The sequence below is a fragment of the Lissotriton helveticus genome, chromosome 3_1 (genome assembly GCF_964261635.1).
Source record: "Lissotriton helveticus chromosome 3_1, aLisHel1.1, whole genome shotgun sequence".
NCBI classification, from domain to species: domain Eukaryota; kingdom Metazoa; phylum Chordata; class Amphibia; order Caudata; family Salamandridae; genus Lissotriton; species Lissotriton helveticus.
In genome coordinates, this window is record NC_136061.1 from 70953404 (window position 1) to 70972464 (window position 19061).

At 47.7% G+C, this 19061-nt stretch overlaps 1 protein-coding gene across 1 annotated transcript in view; it reads right to left on the reverse strand.

Moving 5' to 3' along the window:
- RUFY4 (RUN and FYVE domain containing 4) overlaps window positions 1-18709 on the reverse strand; it is a 435544-nt gene extending 416835 nt beyond the window's left edge. The window contains exon 1 of the mRNA XM_078679261.1: window positions 18580-18709. The gene's annotated coding sequence lies outside the window, so the exon portion shown is untranslated. The remainder of the gene's footprint in view (window positions 1-18579) is intronic.
- Between the last annotated feature and the right edge of the window lie 352 nt (window positions 18710-19061).

Sequence of the window (19061 nt, forward strand, 5' to 3'; positions counted from 1 at the left end):
TGCCACGTTAGCTAAATACAGAACAAAAATCATAGGGTTAACAGAACGTTTAATTTTGTCTTTCTCAATCATGCTGGCCTTGGTTCTGCTGAGGATACCTGACGAGCACTGGAACCTTAAGTGTGCCCAAGCGCACACTGACACATTCCTCAGCACACCAAGGACTCTTTCAGAGCAGAAAACAAGCCCACGAAGTCACCATCCTTGCCCCTCCCTCACTCTCTGCTGAATACACTCTGACTCTCCCTACTGTAAACACCTGTCTGGGTTAAAAAAAAAAAATTCTGATGTCGGATACTTCCCAGAGCGACAGAGTGGCATGTCAGACTCAAATGACAAGGGGGAACACGGACATAAAAGTAACAGAAGACAGTTCTGGATAGGAAAAACAGCAGGGTCAATTGAATCACCACCAAGCCAGACTGTTAAAAAGGGAAGTCTGGCTCAGACTGAGAGGTGCAAAATACAGCAAAAAAAAACATTCTGTTTGCAGCAAAACAGGCTGTCAGTACCAGAGAGAGGCCGAACATTTCCTGATAATTGGATTATTACACGGGATGATTCTCGAATAGGAGAGAGAACAGCACACATTATTAAAAGGGGGGGGGATACCTCCAGCTCCAATGTTAGGATACTGCCACTAAGCCATTAATTAAGGAGCCAGCCCAGTACACACAAACACTCCTGAAATAACTGGCCGTTAGGACTATTTTCTCACAACTTTAATTAGAAAGTGGCCTCAAAACACTTTGCATCATTATCTTGGCGCTGAAACACACACCTTACAACAGCCGTTACTTAACTAACTTGTAACTGTACCATAAGCATTTATTTTAAGGATTTACTTTTCCAGCATTCGGTTTATTCTTGAGAACACAATTTACATCTACAAGCCCCAACATTTTGGCCACTATGCATGGGTGCTGACGGGTTCCTTTATAGGTAGTAGCTACCATGCGGCCTTATTACCAACCAAGAAATGGGTTCCAGATGCAACAGCTCTTATTAAGATAGTGGGTTTGAAAGTTAAAGAATACAGTTGCACAGAATACTATAAAGGTTCTTATGCTAAATCCATCTCAGAATGTTTGCATTTGGAGGATGTGCAACTCACGGGGAAGCGTTTGTATTTAGAAGATGTGGAACACACTGGAAAGTCTCACTGATCTTGCTTAATATTGTGAAGGTAAGCCGGCATCCTCTTAAATATAGCATGAAATGGTGGATTCATATTTTGTGCAATTAGGTGTAATTTGGTGCAAATCTGCAGTAATTCTGTGTAATTATGCAACAGCAAACCGCGCACATTTCCCTAACCCCTGCTAACAACCACATATTTCATGGTTTTTAGGATGCATAAATTGCTTGTTTCACAATCACGGTGAAAACTCTAGAGAATTCAAGCTCTTAATAAAAAGCCACTTTTAACTTTAACTCACACTTTATAAACGCTTCTTTAATAAAAAAAAAAAGTAGTCACCCCCAGTTACCTCTTAATGTCTGAACAGGAATAAAAGGAGATATCAAAGACAATAGATAACAACGCTGCCTCGGAAATGCACTTCACATAAATTCAATCAAACGGGACAACGTTTAACCTCTGAAAAACAAAAGGTCGGGTACTCAAGAGCAGAAATTAGGTTGCCATGAGAAGAGACAACTGCCTCCGCCACAGGCCTGCAAAAGTTACCTTGAATCTGGAGACATAAAAACAGAATGAGAAATGACAAGAGCAGGCTTACTTTGTACCATTTGCGTGAATTCCTGCAGTTATGGCATTGTACCGAGTTGCAGTTTAAATCCATTTTGGGTTTCTACTGTAAGTTAAGCTACTTATATCGTGCATGTGTACAGGAGCACGAGTCTGGGAATTGGCTGTCCAGCGAAAGTCTAAGAGTGAGGATTTGCCCTTTGTACAGGAAACAGGCGCGTTCCTTACCTCAGTCTGCACACGAGGTCCTGCGGGCCCCGGCCGGTCTCGGAGGCCCCCGCCTGTGAGCCATAGTGTGGGGGCACAATCAGGAAAATATGGGGTAGAACCCCGAGCCCCGCGAGCTAAACCCTCCTGCGGGGCCAGGTGGGGATCAGCCGCGCGGTACTCCTGGGTTCAGTGAAAGCATTCCGGCGCTCCTTGCGTGAGTGACGTTTGAAAGTTGAACGTCATTGACGTCCAGACGCTGACGTCGTACAGCAGCCTAATAATAATCTTGGCCTGCGGCCGGGTAATGGGTTGGGTGACACCGTCACATGGGGTGACACCGTGAGCCTCTGCTTTAAATAATCGTATTGCTTTGCTACATATCAGCTATGTAGCAAAGCAATACGATTATTTAAAGCAGAGGCTCACGGTGTCACCCCATGTGACGGTGTCACCTGGTGCGGTCCGCACCCCCCGCACCCCTAGTGACGCCACAGCTACTTCTTCTTCCCTCCCTGGTAATACCGACACCACAATCTGGGTGTTGTCAGCATAAGATGTGAGATCAAACCCTTATGCCCGAATTACTGGCGCCAATGAGCTAACGTAAACGTTGAATAACGTAGGGCTCAAGGACGAGCCCTGAGGAACTCTGCAGGGCAGGATGAAGGGTTTTGACTCATAGTCTCCCAAGGCCACCCTCTGGACTCTGCCGGACAGGAAGGCTTTAAGTGTGTCAAGCGCTTTCCCTTGAACTCTGCAGGCCTTCAAACGGTCAAGTAGGATCCCATGGTGGACCGTGTCGAAGGCCGCGGAGAGGTCCAGCAGCACCAGGGCTGCCCTCCCTCCCACATCGGTCACCGCTCTGATCTCCTCAGTTGTTTTAATGAGGGCGGATTCCGTGCTATGGTAAGGTCTAAACCGAGTTGAGAGGGGTCCAGAGATTGAGTGGCAGCCAGGAAGGAGCTTAGTTGAGCGTTCAGCGCCTTTTCTATTAATTTAGCTGGTAATGGGAGCCTTGCTATTGGGCGATAGCTATTTGGGTCCCTAATATCCAGGTTAGGTTTTTTTAGTAGGGGCAAAATTGATGCCTGTTTCCAACACGCTGGAAAACCTCCTGTCGCAAGCATTATGTTGAAAACGGTCACCAGCGATGAAACTATCAGATCTGGGGCCATTTTTATCACAGCCACCGGACAAGGGTCTGACGGAGCACCTGATTTTGCTGCTAACAATAGCCGCCTAATTTCTTCGCCATTTACTGGCGAAAAACTATCAAGGTTGTGTCCTAAGGATGACTGCATAACGATTTCTGAGGAGGCCGCCTGGCTATTCAACCTCTCCTGACTAGAGAAGGCTTTGAAAATCGTCTCCACCTTACCTTGAGAGAATCTGGCAAGATCTTCACATAATTCGGAACTTGCGGGAATGGCCGCGGGAACCGGGTCAGCCAAAGCTGCCACCGTCGTAAACAGTTCCTTCGCAGAGTTCTTAGCCAAGTTTATGCGGTTGGTATAGTACTCTTGTTTTGCCTTCTCCACCGTTTTTTTATATGTTAGGAGACTTTGTTTCAGACGACTTCTGTCACTTTCCCTATATTCCATCCGCCAGTCCCTTTCCAATTTTTTACATTCCAACTTGTGATTTCTTAATTCCTCAGAGAACCACGGCGCTGAAGGCGGGCTTTGGCCAGGAGGCGTAGTTTGGGTGGGGCGAGAAATTTGCAGGCTTTATCAATCCAACTAGTGTGGGCAAGCGCCGCAGCTTCCACCTCTAATGGAAGGGGCTCCTTTGAGGAGAGCAAATAATTTTCCAATGCGCTACCCTCAATTTTATTCCAGGCCCTGCATACCCTGGCTGCTTTAGATGGGCACCCTCCACCTTGGGATTTAGGCACAGAGATGGCAAATAGCAGAGCCCTGTGATCGGACCAGGTGAGTGGTAAAGATTTAATGGAGGAGGGGTGGACTACGGAGGGATGGAGAGATGGGAATAAAGCCATGGAGGAAGGGGTGGACCACAGACAGATGGAGAAAGTCTGAATAAAGCAATGGATGAGGAGGTGGCCACAGAGGAATGAAAAGAGTGTGAATAAAGCCATGGAGGACGGGGTGGACCACAGAGGAATGAAAAGAGTGTGAATAAAGCCAAGGAGGAGGGGGTGGACCACAGAGGAATGAAAAGAGTGTGAGCAAAGCCACGGAGAAGGGGGTGGACCACAGAGGAATGAAAAGAATGTGAGTAAAGCCATTGAGTGTGGGGTGTGGACCAAAGAGGGATGGAGAGATGGGATTAAAGCAATGGAGGAGGGGGTGGACCACAGAGGAATGAAAAGAGTGTGAATAAAGCCAATGGGGGGGTGGACCACAGAGGAATGAAAAGAGTGTGAATAAAGCCAATGAGGGGGAGGGGGTGGACCACAGAGGAATGAAAAGAGTGTGAGTAAAGCCATTGAGTGTGGGGTGTGGACCACAGAGGGATGAAAAGAGTGTGAATAAAGCCACACAGGAGGGGGTGGACCACAGAGGAATGAAAATAGTGTGAATAAAGCCACGGAGGAGGGGGTGGACCACAGAGGAATGAAAAGAGTGTGAGTAAAGCCACGGAGGAGGGGGTGGACCACAGAGGGATTAAAAGAGTGTGAGTAAAGCCACAGAGAAGGGGGTGGACCACAGAGGAATGAAAAGAGTGTGAGTAAAGCCACGGAGGAGGGGGTGGACCACAGAGGAATGAAAAGAGTGTGAGTAAAGCCATTGAGTGTGGGGTGTGAACCACAGGGGGATGGAGAGATGGGATTAAAGCCATGGTGGAGGGGGGCACAGAGGAATGAAAAGAGTGTGAATAAAGCCACGAAGGAGAGGGTGGACCACAGAGGAATGAAAAGAGTGTGAATAAAGCCACGGAGGAGGGGGTGGACCACAGAGGAATGAAAAGAGTGAGTAAAGCCACGGAGGAGGGGGTGGACCACAGAGGAATGAAAAGAGTGTGAGTAAAGCCACAGAGGAGGGGGTGGACCACAGAGGAATGAAAAGAGTGTGAGTAAAGCTATTGAGTGTGGGGTGTGAACCACAGAGGGATGGGGAGATGGGATTAAAGCCATGGAGGAGGGGGGCACAGAGGGATGGAGAGAGTGGATTAAAGCCATGGAGGAGGGGGTGGACCACAGAGGAATGAAAAGAGTGTGAATAAAGCCAATGGGGGGGGGGGTGGACAACAGAGGAATTAAAAGAGTGTGAATAAAGCCACGGAGGAGAGGGTGGACCACAGAGGAATGAAAAGAGTGTGAATAAAGCCACGGAGGAGGGGGTGGACCACAGAGGAATGAAAAGAGTGTGAATAAAGCCACGGAGGAGGATGTGGACCACAGAGGAATGAAAAGAGTGTGAGTAAAGCCATTGAGTGTGGGGTGTGGACCACAGAGGGATTAAAGAGTGTGAATAAAGCCACGGAGGAGGGGGTGGACCACAGAGGAATGAAAAGAGTGTGAATAAAGCCAAGGAGGAGGGGGTGGACCACAGAGGAATGAAAAGAGTGTGAGCAAAGCCACGGAGAAGGGGGTGGACCACAGAGGAATGAAAAGAATGTGAGTAAAGCCATTGAGTGTGGGGTGTGGACCAAAGAGGGATGGAGAGATGGGATTAAAGCAATGGAGGAGGGGGTGGACCACAGAGGAATGAAAAGAGTGTGAATAAAGCCAATGGGGGGGTGGACCACAGAGGAATGAAAAGAGTGTGAATAAAGCCAATGAGGGGGAGGGGGTGGACCACAGAGGAATGAAAAGAGTGTGAGTAAAGCCATTGAGTGTGGGGTGTGGACCACAGAGGGATGAAAAGAGTGTGAATAAAGCCACACAGGAGGGGGTGGACCACAGAGGAATGAAAATAGTGTGAATAAAGCCACGGAGGAGGGGGTGGACCACAGAGGAATGAAAAGAGTGTGAGTAAAGCCAATGAGGGGGAGGGGGTGGACCACAGAGGAATGAAAAGAGTGTGAGTAAAGCCACAGAGGAGGGGGTGGACAACAGAGGAATGAAAAGAGTGTGAATAAAGCCAATGGGGGGGGTGGACCACAGATGAATGAACAGAGTGTGAATAAAGCCACAGAGGAGGGGGTGGACAACAGAGGAATGAAAAGAGTGTGAATAAAGCCACGGAGGAGAGGGTGGACCAGTAGTTGGATGGAGAGAGTGGGAATAAAGCCACGGAGGAGGGGGTGGACCACAGAGGAATTAAAAGAGTGTGAATAAAGCCACGGAGGAGAGGGTGGACCACAGATGAATGAAAAGAGTGTGAATAAAGCCACGGAGGAGAGGGTGGACCACAGAGGAATGAAAAGAGTGTGAATAAAGCCAATGAGGGGGGGTGGACCACAGAGGAATGAAAAGAGTGTGAATAAAGCCACGGAGGAGAGGGTGGACCACAGAGGAATGAAAAGAGTGTGAATAAAGCCAATGAGGGGTGGGGGGGTGGACCACAGAGGAATGGAAAGAGTGTGAATAAAGCCATGGAGGAGGGGGTGGACCACAGAGGAATGAAAAGAGTGTGAGTAAAGCCACGGAGAAGGGGGTGGACCACAGAATCAATCAATCAAGAAATTTGTATAGCGCGCTACTCACCCGGAGGGTCTCAAGGCGCTTTGGGGGGGGGCGCTACAACTCGAACAGCCAGGTCTTGAGTTGCTTCCTGAAGGAGAGGTGGTCTTGGGTAAGACGGAGGTGGATGGGGAGGGAGTTCCAGGTCTTGGCTGCCAGGTAGGAGAAGGATATTCCTTCCATGGGGGTTTTTCGGATGCGTGGAACGGCAGCGACGGCGTGGCTGGTCGATCGAAGTTGGCGGGTGGGAGTGTAGAAGGTCAGGCGGTTGTTGAAAAGAGTGTGAATAAAGTCACGGAGGAGAGGGTGGACCACAAAGGAATGAAAAGAGTGTGAGTAAAGCCATTGAGTGTGGGGTGTGGACCACAGAGGAATGAAAAGAGTGTGAGTAAAGCCATTGAGTGTGGGGTGTGGACCACAGAGGAATTAAAAGAGTGTGAATAAAGCCACGGAGGAGGGGGTGGACCACAGAGGAATGAAAAGAGTGTGAATAAAGCCACGGAGGAGGGGGTGGACCACAGAGGAATGAAAAGAGTGTGAATAAAGCCACGGAGGAGAGGGTGGACCACAGAGGAATGAAAAGAGTGTGAATAAAGCCACGGAGGAGGGGGTGGACCACAGAGGAATTAAAAGAGTGTGAGTAAAGCCACGGAGGAGGGGGTGGACCACAGAGGAATGAAAAGAGTGTGAGTAAAGCCATTGAGTGTGGGGTGTGAACCACAGAGGGATGACAAGAGTGTGAATAAAGCCACTGAGGAGGGGGTGGACCACAGAGGAATGAAAAGAGTGTGAATAAAGCCACGGAGGAGGGGGTGGACCACAGAGGAATTAAAAGAGCGTGAATAAAGCCACGGAGGAGGGGGTGGACCACAAAGGAATGAAAAGAGTGTGAGTAAAGCCACGGAGGAGGGGGTGGACCACAGAGGAATGAAAAGAGTGTGAGTAAAGCCATTGAGTGTGGGGTGTGGACCACAGAGGAATTAAAAGAGTGTGAATAAAGCCACGGAGGAGGGGGTGGACCACAGAGGAATGAAAAGAGTGTGAATAAAGCCACGGAGGAGGGGGTGGACCACAGAGGAATGAAAAGAGTGTGAATAAAGCCACGGAGGAGGGGGTGGACCACAGAGGAATAAAAAGAGTGTGAGTAAAGCCATTGAGTGTGGGGTGTGGACCACAGAGGGATGAAAAGAGTGTGAATAAAGCCACGGAGGAGAGGGTGGACCACAGAGGAATGAAAAGAGTGTGAATAAAGCCAATGAGGGTTGAGGGGTGGACCACAGAGGAATGAAAAGAGTGTGAATAAAGCCAATGAGGGGTGGGGGGGTGGACCACAGAGGAATGGAAAGAGTGTGATTAAAGCCATGGAGGAGGGGGTGGACCACAGAGGAATGAAAAGAGTGTGATTAAAGCCACGGAGAAGGGGGTGGACCACAGAATCAATCAATCAATCAATTAAGGAATGAAAAGAGTGTGAATAAAGCCACGGAGGAGGGGGTGGACCACAAAGGAATGAAAAGAGTGTGAGTAAAGTCACAGAGGAGGGGTGGACCACAGAGGGATGGAGAGAGTAGGATTTAAGCCATGGAGGAGGGGGTGGACCACTGAGGGATGGAGGGAGTGGGATTAAAGCCACGTAGGAGGGGTGGACCACAGAGGAATGAAAAGAGTGTGAATAAAGCCACGGAGGAGGGGGTGAACAACAGAGGAATTAAAAGAGTGTGAATAAAGCCACGGAGGAGGGGGTGGACCACAGAGGAATGAAAAGAGTGTGAATAAAGCCACGGAGGAGGGGGTGGACCACAGAGGAATTAAAGAGTGTGAATAAAGCCACGGAGGAGGGGGTGGACCACAGAGGAATTAAAAGAGTGTGAATAAAGCCACGGATGAGGGGGTGGACCACAGAGGAATGAAAAGAGTGTGAATAAATCCACAGAGGAGGGGGTGGACCACAGAGGAATGAAAAGAGTGTGAATAAAGCCACGGAGGAGAGGGTGGACCACAGAGGAATGAAAAGAGTGTGAATAAAGCCACGAAGGAGAGGGTGGACCACAGAGGAATGAATAGAGTGTGAATAAAGCCACGGAGGAGGGGGTGGACCACAGAGGAATGAAAAGAGTGTGAGTAAAGCCACGGAGGAGGGGGTGGACCACAGAGGAATGAAAAGAGTGTGAGTAAAGCCATTGAGTGTGGGGTGTGGACCACAGAGGGATGGAGAGATGGGATTAAAGCCATGGAGGAGGGGGGCACAGAGGGATTGAGAGAGGGGATTAAAGCCATGGAGGAGGGGGTGGACCACAGAGGAATTAAAAGAGTGTCAATAAAGCCAATGAGGGGGGGGGTGGACCACAGAGGAATTAAAAGAGTGTGAATAAAGCCACGTAGGAGGGGGTGGACCACAGGGGAATGAAAAGAGTGTGAGTAAAGCCATTGAGTGTCGGGTGTGGACCACAGAGGAATTAAAAGAGTGTGAATAAAGCCACGGAGGAGGGGGTGGACCACAGAGGAATGAAAAGAGTGTGAATAAAGCCAAGGAGGAGGGGGTGGACCACAGAGGAATGAAAAGAGTGTGAGTAAAGCCACGGAGGACGGGGTGGACCACAGAGGAATGAAAAGAGTGTGAATAAAGCCACGGAGGAAGGGGTGGACCACAGAGGAATGAAAAGAGTGTGAATAAAGCAACGGATGAGGGGGTGGACCACAGAGGAATTAAAAGAGTGTGAATAAAGCTACGGAGGAGAGGGTGGACCACAGAGGAATGAAAAGAGTGTGAATAAAGCCACGTAGGAGGGGTAGACCACAGAGGAATGAAAAGAGTGTGCGTAAAGCCACGGAGGAGGGGGTGGACCACAGAGGAATGAAAAGAGTGTGAGTAAAGCCATTGAGTGTGGGGTGTGGACCACAGAGGAATTAAAAGTGTGAATAAAGCCACGGAGGAGGGGGTGGACCACAGAGGAATGAAAAGAGTGTGAATAAAGCCAAGGAGGAGGGGGTGGACCACAGAGGAATGAAAAGAGTGTGAGTAAAGCCACGGAGGAGGGGGTGGACCACAGAGGAATGAAAAGAGTGTGAGTAAAGCCATTGAGTGTGGGGTGTGGACCACAGAGGGATGAAAATAGTGTGAATAAAGCCACGGAGGAGGGGGTGGACCACAGAGGAATGAAAAGAGTGTGAATAAAGCCACAGAGGAGGGGGTGGACCACAGAGGAATGAAAAGAGTGTGAATAAAGCCACGGAGGAGGGGGTGGACCACAGAGGAATGAAAAGAGTGTGAATAAAGCCACGGAGGAGGGGGTGGACCACAGAGGAATGAAAAGAGTGTGAGTAAAGCCACGGAGAAGGGGGTGGACCACAGAGGAATGGAGAGAGTAGGATTTAAGCCATGGAGGAGGGGGTGGTCAACTGAGGGATGGAGGGAGTGGGATTAAAGCCACTGGGGGGAGTGGACCACTGAGGGATGCAAAGTATGTGAATAAAGACATGGAGGAGGGGGTGGACCACAGATGGATGGAGAGAGTGGGAATAAAGCCACTGGGGAGGGGTGGACCACTGAGGGATGGAGGGAGTGGGGATAAAGCCATTGGGGGGTGGACCACAGAGGGATGCAAAGTGTGTAAATAAAGCCATGGAGGAGGGGGTGGACCAGTAGTTGGATGGAGAGAGTGGGAATAAAGCCACGGGGGAGGGGTGGACCACAGAGGGATGGAGAGATGAGATTAAAGCCATGGAGGAGGGGGTTGACCACAGAAGGATGGAGAGAGTGTGAATAAAGCCATAGAGAAGGGGGGGTGGACCACAGAGGAATGGAGAGAGTGGGAATAAAGCCATTGAAGGGGGGGATCACAGAGGGATGGAGAGAGTGGGATTAAAGCCACGGAGGAGGGGGTGGACCACAGAGGAATGAAAAGAGTGTGAATAAAGCCACAGAGAAGGGGGTGGACCAAAGTCCGATGGAGAGAGTGGGATTAAAGCCACGGAGGAGGGAGTGGACCACAGAGGAATGAAAAAAGTGTGAACAGCTACGGCCGGTAGTGGGAGTACCGGCGGGCGGTGACGTCTGGAGGAGGTGGTAAGTAAACATATTAATAAAGAAAACGAATTTCGTTGCACGCACTGCATCGCAATTTGGTAATGCAGTGCACGCAACAAAATTCGTTTTATTTATTTAAATGTTTACTTACCTGTTAAACTCCGTAATCCATTCATTACTACCCCCAACCCTGGCCCTCCCCCTCCACACGTCTCCGCCCGGCCGGTACTCCCACTACCAGCCGCGGCAAAGTGTGAATAAAGTCACGGAGGAGGGGGTGGACCACAGAGAAATGAAAAGAGTGTGAGTAAAGTCACAGAGGAGGGGGTGCACCACAGAGGGATGGAGAGAGTGTGAGTAAAGTCACAGAGGAGGGGGTGGACCACAGAGGGATGGAGAGAGTGTGAATAAAGCCACGGATGAGGGGGTAGACCACAGAGGGATGGAGAGAGTGAGATTAAAGCCATGGAGGGGGGTTCACCACAGAGGGATGGAGGGAGTGAGATTAAAGCCACGGAGGAGGGGGTAGACCACAGAGGGATGGAGGGAGTGAGATTAAAGCCATGGAGGGGGGTGGACCACTGAGGGATGGAGGGAGTGAGATTAAAGCTATGGAGGGGGGGGTGGACCACAGAGGGATGGAGGGAGTGAGATTAAAGCCATGGAGGGGGGGTGGACCACTGAGGGATGGAGGGAGTGGGATTAAAACCATGCAGGAGGAGGTGGACCACAGAGGAATGCAAAGTGTGGGAATAAAGCCATGGGGAAGGGGGTGGACCACAGAGGAATGGGGAGTTGGATTAAAGCCATGGAGGAGGAGGTGGAACACAGTGGAATGGGGAAAGTTGGAAGAGCTGTGATGCCTGGCATGGGAAGAGAGGAACAGTGTAAACGTTTGATTTTGGACTCTTGAGTAGACGATTTACAAACACATAGCTGGTACCACTGGGTCCAGAGGAAGCAGGGATGTGGAGATAAGTGAAATGACGAGGGACTGAGAAGTGAGATAAATTGTGAGGCAGAGCATTACTGATGACTTCTTGACAGAAATAGGAAGATGAGGGAAAGAGGAAGAATAGACAAGATTCAGATTGATGGAGAAAACCAAGCATTGCCCATACTAATGGCAGATTGATTTGGTGAATCCACCAAGTAGTTCTGTTTCTGGTGGGAACTTTCTCACTCTGCTTATCTCCTATGAACATAGCTTCGCCACAGGAATCTTGAGGATGAGCAGAGGCTTAGGAAGGAAGACAGAGTTCCCATTGTCCTGGTGAATGCGCCCGAGCCTTAGTGTGCTTAGAGAGGGCAGAAATAAGTTGACACACAGGAAACACACACTGGTGCCTTTTAACAAATTGCATTCTGTAGAATGTTTAATCGTACTACAAAATGCTATTCACAAACCTACATGCAGAGTTTACTTCTCTGCCTCTCCTATCTTTTTCTGTGCGGAGAGCTCTGCAATGAGTGATGTGGCTCCACACACATTAGTATACGTTTTTATAATAAATGTGGGAGGGACGGGTCAGTGGCTGGAAACTAGAGAATACTTACTACTAAAAAGGGAGGGGAATAGGAAGGAGCACAGAGAAGTTGGGGGAGCTTAGATAGGGGTTTACAGAGGGAAGTTAGCCCACCCTCAAAAAGTAAGCCCACTGATATTCCCAAACTGCACTTTTGACGTTTCTACAGCCAACAAACTCAGAGCTGAAGTCTTTCGCCACACATGACCAATGACTGGTAATGCAACACACTCCCATTAAAATCAATGGTGTTAGGAACTTTAATGAAAAACTCATAGAAAATAATGCTAAAATCAATTCAATTATTTAGAATAGTTACAAATATACATATTATAGATCCATACTAATGTTATAAAGAGAGAGCCCAAACCTTTGAGGCGGGTAATCTCAGTAACCACAGCACCAATCACAACACCCAATACAGCGTTGGAAAGGGCAGTTGCAGCAGAAGGACATAGGCTATGCAGACGGCCACCATATTTAAAAAATTTTTTAGCTGAGTTTTATACAGAGCGGACTTGACCTGAACTGAATCAGGTATCAGAGCGCTTTACATAGCACTAGTTACGTTACATGAGGACACACATTAATTTTTGTTAGGCACGAGGAGATTACGTGATTTGCCCAGAATCACAGGATGTTTTGCGTCGTTACCAAGACTCGAACCCAGATCCCCAGGTCCGAGGTCGAGCGCCTTAGCTGTTAGGCCAACTCCTCTATACATTTCAAAGGTAAAAGAACCGTGCCAGCAAAGTAGTCCCTTGTGGGCATGTCTGCGTTGTGCTGTGGGCGTGGGCTGGGGACGTGACTAACACTTGGTGCGTGTGGTACGGCCATCACATTGTGGGCTGTGGGCGTGTGCTGGAGGCGTGACAAACGCTGGGGGTGTGACAAACGCTGGGGCCATGTGTCCGCCCCTCATGCCATGTGAGTCATACATACAAGCGCCAATTACGTTGCTGCGCAGCATCAAGGGGCACGCTGGGGGCATGACATGCTGGGGGCTTGAGAAACGCTGGGGGCGTGTGTTAGGCCTTCATGCCATGTGAACGCAATTGCGCCGCATCAAGGGGCATGCTGGGGGCGTGTGCTACGTTCCGCTCTTCATGCCATGTGGGTCGTACATTAATCAGAAGATCGTCTGCTGGGGGTGTGACAAACACGTTCACCTGGAGGCCTGGTAAGTAACATTACTGCAGCCTCTCCTGTGTGCTGTTACTGAACTCTCTCGTACAACGAAATTACACACGCCTGCTACCATCAACCAGGGCTCTAGCCCGGCTCAGGCGGTGGATCAGTACACTAATTACACGCGCCTGATAACATCAACCAGGGCTGCAGCTGGGCCTCAAGCGGGGGAACACGCAAATGAGCGTATCTGCAGGGACAATTACTGCAACCTCTCCTACTCGCTGTCACTCAACTCTCATATTAAACGGATTTACCCGCGGCTGATAACTCTCTCATTCAACGACATCACACGCGCCTGCTAACATCATCCAGGGCTGTAGCCGGGCTCAGGCGGCGGATCACTACACCAATTACACGCGCCTGCTAACATCAAACAGGGCTGCAGATGGGCCTTCTCCGTCCCTATTCTAATTAAACAAAAAATGTTGTCTATCGCGAGATTTTAAAATAAATTGCCCTTGCCAAATACAGACATTACACACATTCTATTTCATACCCGGACAACGTCGGGACGGGCTGCTAGTAAAAATATAAAAACATTAATAAAATAGGACATCTTTTTTATTTAATTATACAATAATTTAATAACCTTTTTTCAAACATAAAGTTATTGTAAGAAAACATTGTATTAAATGTAATCAATACTTATTAATGCATACTAAAAAATACTTAAGTTGCAAATTTATATTTTCATTAAAACTTAAAAAGAATTTTACTGTAATTTAACATGTTTACATTATTTAAGATGTATTTCAAAAATTAGTTTTTAATGCTGTAGCATTGTGTTTTCTTAGTTCTACCGTAAAAAATATCTAAAATTAAATTTACGTAGATGTTTAACATTTAAATATTTTACAAACTTTTACAACTTTCAGAAGCTTTTTTACTTTTCCCAATATTTTACCATAGGAATACATAGCAGTCAGTGCGGAGACATCTGCGTGGTGTAATCTGGCCTATAAACAACCATATCTTGCCACCTTAACTATTGTTGCAACTGAGAGAGTGCAAAAAAATTGGTATGGTGCCAGAATATTGTGGTTTACTGTCTGACAAAAAGATAGTGTTATAAATACTGTTTGCAAAAATATTTCCTTATTGAAGCTAATAATAGAAAATATACACCCAACAAAGCAATGTATTTGTAAATTATATTTAGACACAATATTTATACCAGATGATATTTTTGTTATCAATATTCAACCTTGTTCTGGGCGAAATGTAAATTTCACCGGAGCAATGCAGGAAATGTCAGGAATTTTGCATTTTGCTCGTTATGTGAAATACCTGCAATTATTCCATTAAGCCACTTTACATAAATTTGTACTAAAAAGAAACAGCAAACACAACATTTGTGGTAACAATTTATCACTAGCACACAAAAGAGACAGAAGGCTAGTGGTTGTTGTTTGCAGTGCTTTTGTTAAATGTGTTCTCATGCCAAAAATTGATGTAAGGGTGCATTTCGTGCTAAAATATAGTGTGAAATGACGGATTAACATTTGAAATAGTTCATCGTAATTTTGACGAAGTTTTACGTAAAAGGCAGAAGCATATTATGCAAATTTCACACACTCCTACTTTAGACTTACACCCAGAAAAACGTACCCTGCAAACCTTGGAGCAACTTTAGGTGCTTATGTCCTGATCTTTTTAGGTTAGAAATAAGAACCTGGGAATTGCGTCACAGTAGTACTGGCTCAGTGACAACTGTGTGTATTACTTTTTCCCATTGAATATCATGTGTAGTATTTATCTGTGCCCTGGGACTAAAGTGCTGTTCATTTTCAAGTAAAAGCACTGAATGAGAAATGATTTATTATTTGGGGTCATATGTTTGAGCTTTGAATTTCTTCTGCACTTTACCTCCCTGAGTAAGCCTTTGACTTCTTTGCTTTGCTACCTTGAGCGTCAGGTTTGGAATGGATGTACTCGGTGTTCAGTTTTGGGTCAAACAGTGACCAGTATCTCCCTGGTTGGGTGGTGAACAATAATGGAGCAGGCTCTGCAGCCTCTCCACTACAGACCAGTTACCTGAGCTTCACATGTGGCACAGAGAATGTCCCACATCACCATCAAGCCAATGAGAAGCCAGGATTTCAACACTCTTCCAAGAATAATCGCCATGACACAAACACAGATGCTGGAGGCGGGCCTGCAAATAAAGTGGGATGTATAAGGGAGGTCTTACACTAGCATTAAGCCAATGACAAGCCAGGGTTTCAGCACTCTGCCAAGAATGATCGCCATGACACAGATGCTAGTGGCGTGTCTGCATACAAACAGGGCTGGACAGTAGAGGTCTTACTACAAAATTAAGCCAATGAGAAGCCAGGAAAAACAATATAATCACACTTCATAAAGAGATTCACAAACAAGCTTTAGGGAGGGGAGGAACACAGAGCACCACCCTTCTGAGGCATCTGCATAAGGATAGAGAAGGCCCATGGTAGTAAGGAGAGCCACAAGCTGCACGGAGGGCAGGGTTGCCGCCTTCTCTTCCACATGAAGTTAAGGAAAATAGTGCTCACCAACATATAAAGCAGAGTATGTAACAACACCAGTAAAAGGTCCAGTCCTTATGGGCGGTAACCAAAGGCAGTACGAAGGAGGGACTAACAAGCCTCATAATGAATCGTAAGCCAGCTTTCAGGAAGGACAATGGCACAAGTCAACTAAATATATGGGCAGAGAGTGGGCGGGGCTTCTAGTGCACACCCTAATACAGCATGCCTCGCAGCGAGATCAGTGTATGCGTGCTGCCGCTAGGATCGACCTAAAAAAGGAAACCACTCAAACCAACACTAAAAACTAAAACCCAAGATTACACAAACCTATAAATCCTCTGTCTGTGAAAGAATACGTGAGCAACCCGAGTCTGCGGAGTAGTCTGCTTTCAAACAATGGCCATATGTAACACTTCCAATGTGACTGATGAAAGAGGAGCATCATCATCATCATCCCTTCTGCCTTCTCCACACTAATATGTCCCTGGGGGAGGAGGGTGGGAGAGGTTGAGGTGGGCGATGGGGGGAGAGAGAGAGATGTTCCTATGTCTTGGCACTTGATTCAACATCTCTTGCGTCTGAGCAAATTCCAAACCTTCACAGTATGTACAGTGCTCCATTTGCTTCATAGCTAGATTTGTGCTATATATATATATATATATATATATATATATATATATATATATATATATATATATATATATATATATATATATATATACACATACATACATATATACATATGTACATCGAGAAAACCGTCAACAAGCAACTGACCCGCCACCTCGAGGAGAACGGCATCCTGGACCCGTCCCAGTCCAGATTTCGCAGCAACCACAGCACTGAAACAGCCCTCATCGCCGCCACCGATGACATCAGGACCCTGCTGGATAACAGAGAAACAGCGGCCCTCATCCTCCTGGACCTGTCAGCCGCCTTCGACACAGTCTGCCACCGCACACTACGAACACGCCTCTATGACGCCAGGATCCAAGAGAATTACCTGGACGGGACCACTTCCTTCCTCTCCGGCAGAACACAGAGCGTCTGCCTTCCCCCCTTCTGCTCCAATGCCACTGAGATCATCTGCGGCGTACCCCAGGGCTCTTCCCTCAACCCAACGCTGTTCAACATCTACATGGCACCTCTCGCCCACGTCGCCCGACAGCTCGACCTCCACATTATCTCCTACCCAGATGACACCTAGCTGATCCTCTCGCTAACCAAAGATCCCCACACCACCAAAACCAACCTACATGAAGGAATAAAGGCTGTCGCCGAATGGAGGAGGAACAGCCGGTTGAAGCTGAACTCTGACGAGATGGAGGTCCTCATCCTAGGATCAACCCCTTCGGTCTGGGACGACTCCTGGTGGCCAACCGCACTGGGAACAGCTTTAACACCCACTGACCACGCACGCAACTTAGGGGTCATCTTCAACTCCCCCCTCTCCATGACTAAGCAGGTCAACGCCGTTTACTCTTCCTGCTTCAACACCCTCCGCATGCTCCGCAGGATCTACAAGTGGATCCCCAGCGCGACGAGAAGAACGGTCACCCAGGCCCTCGTCAGCAGCAGGTTGGACTACGGACACGTACTCTACGCAGGAGCCTCGGCCAAACTCCTGAGACGGCTGCAACACATCCAGAATGCCTCCGCACGTCTGATCCTCCATATCACACCCCACCTAAGAGACCTCCACTGGCTCCCCGTCAACAAGAGGATAACCTTCAAGCTCTTCACGCACGCACACAAAGCGCTCCACAACACCGGACCAGAGTACCTCAACAGACGACTCAGCTTCTACACCCCCTCCCGCGACAGTAGCAGCATCCCCCACCCCCAGTGCCTTGAGACCCTCACGGGTAAGTAGTGCGCTTTACAAATGAAATGATTGATTGATTATACATACACACATATACATGTGAGGAAGGGATAGGGAAACGGATGTTGACAGGAAGCATGATAGAGACAATGCAATTTAACTAGTGAGAGAAGAGTGTTACGAAGGGCTATACAAGAGACGTGTGAGAAACATTGTGCACAAAGACTTGAGAGAGTGAAATGGTCTTGACAAAGAATGAAGGTTAACAAAGGTGAACTAAAGATGAAATTGAAGAACAAATGAGGGATATACCTAATGAAGACTTGAGCGGGGAAGCTGAGTGAACGATCCATATTTTCATAGAAAGGAGTGTTCGAGGTGAAGGAACAATGTGGACTGATGAGGGTGGATATAGAATGAACCACATTTCAACTCCAGTTGATTTTTAAGATACTATGTTATCCAGTGCTATCCGTGGTGTGACCATCGCCCTACGCAGAACATGGCCAGATCTCAGTTCCCATTGATTCCCCTGAGGACTCGGCTCACTGAATCCAGTAGAGTCAGGGAACATGGACCGCGGTCATAGTCATGTGGAGAGAACAGTTATGGAATAGCACAGACTATCAAAGACCTTCACTTTTGATGTCCTGTAAGCAACTAGGGTTAGTGTTACCCCAATCCAGGGAGACATATTGGCATACATTGTCACTCAGTCATGCACACTGATGCTCACTGCTACTCTGGGTACTCACTGGTACTTTATTGTGTTCAATGACATTCAACAGTATTCAGTGGTATTTAATTATATAAAGCAGTACTGAATAACTAACAATAGTATTCAATGGAAAACAATTGAGAATACATGAATGTGGTTGCAAGTCCAAAGAAAAATGCTTTATCTTCGAAATGACTGCTATTTTGCTGCATGGATAATGGTTTTCCTCGGTGACCCAGACATGCAGGAGAAGAGTTTAGGAAGATGTCAACTTACGGTTGTGTGGACAGGAAGTGGAACCCCCGGATCCGACAGCAGTGACACACCTTGTCCCTCCTCTGCACTAAAGCTGTAGGTGAAGCCCAGGACACTGGTGCGTCTTGCTTGTTGGTTTTGTGTTTTCTGTGTGGCGTTGCTGCACCCAGACACAGTAGTGACCTCAACTGTCCTTTCCATGAGTGTGAGGTGGCGTGTTATAAGTAGCATCGCATGCAGCCTGTTCTTTTTATAGGCTCACTGAGATGCCAGCAGGTTCTGGGGCCACTGAGTCACATTGCTGGTGGTATGGTGTCAAGCACAGGCCTTTTACAAGAAGTCTGGGATTTTCCCACTGCTGTCCCTGCTGACACCGTCAGAACAAGCCTCACTTCCTGTGATGCTCACAGAAACAATGGCTAACTAGTTCTAAATTAACCTTCAGACAATGCAATGCACACAGCAACTACTGGCTGGGTTAACAAGTGCAGTGTTTGATGTGA